At 38.6% G+C, this 565-nt stretch overlaps 1 non-coding gene across 1 annotated transcript; it reads left to right on the top strand.

Moving 5' to 3' along the window:
- Positions 1 to 248: 248 nt before the first annotated feature.
- Positions 249 to 355, top strand: LOC121205178 (small nucleolar RNA R71). The gene has a single exon (XR_005900263.1). It is a non-coding gene; the product is annotated as a small nucleolar RNA R71 (small nucleolar RNA).
- The last annotated feature ends 210 nt before the right edge of the window (positions 356 to 565 follow it).

The following is a 565-nucleotide window of genomic DNA, read 5'->3' as shown; positions in this document are numbered from 1 at the left end:
TAAAAAATGGGATGTTACATGAGATATGAGTGAAGTAAGAGTGTCAACTTCATCTATTCTAGCGACTCGTCTTCCTGACGCTACTCAATTGTTTGCCATTGATAATTGTTTCTAGCGATCCTCTCAATGATTTCATAAGCCTCATTATAAGACTTAGAAAGGAGAGCACCATTAGTGGAAGCATCCACTATCATCCTCGTGTAGGCATTGAGACCATTATAAAACGTCTCAAGTTGGATGCAAGTGGGATTCTGTGATGAGGGCACTTCCGTAATAATTCTTTTTACCATTCCCATGCCTCATACAATGACTCATCATCCATTTTTTAGAAAGCAGTGATCTCGTTCCTCAACTTAGCATTCTTGCTAGGTGGGAAATACTTCGTGAGGAATCTTTCTGCTAACTCTTTCCATGTGGAAATTGAATTTGGCAGTAATGAGTTCAACCAGGCTCAAGCTTTGTCCCTTAGCAAATATGGGAATAGCTTCAATCGTAATGCATTTTTGGGTACTCCAACTAACTTGAAAGAATATTTCATCTCCATAAATAGTCTTAAGTTAAGACG

This window comes from Gossypium hirsutum, chromosome A08 (genome assembly GCF_007990345.1).
Source record: "Gossypium hirsutum isolate 1008001.06 chromosome A08, Gossypium_hirsutum_v2.1, whole genome shotgun sequence".
Taxonomy (NCBI): domain Eukaryota; kingdom Viridiplantae; phylum Streptophyta; class Magnoliopsida; order Malvales; family Malvaceae; genus Gossypium; species Gossypium hirsutum.
Note: the sequence above shows the minus strand (reverse complement) of the source record. Positions and strands in the feature narration are given on the sequence as shown.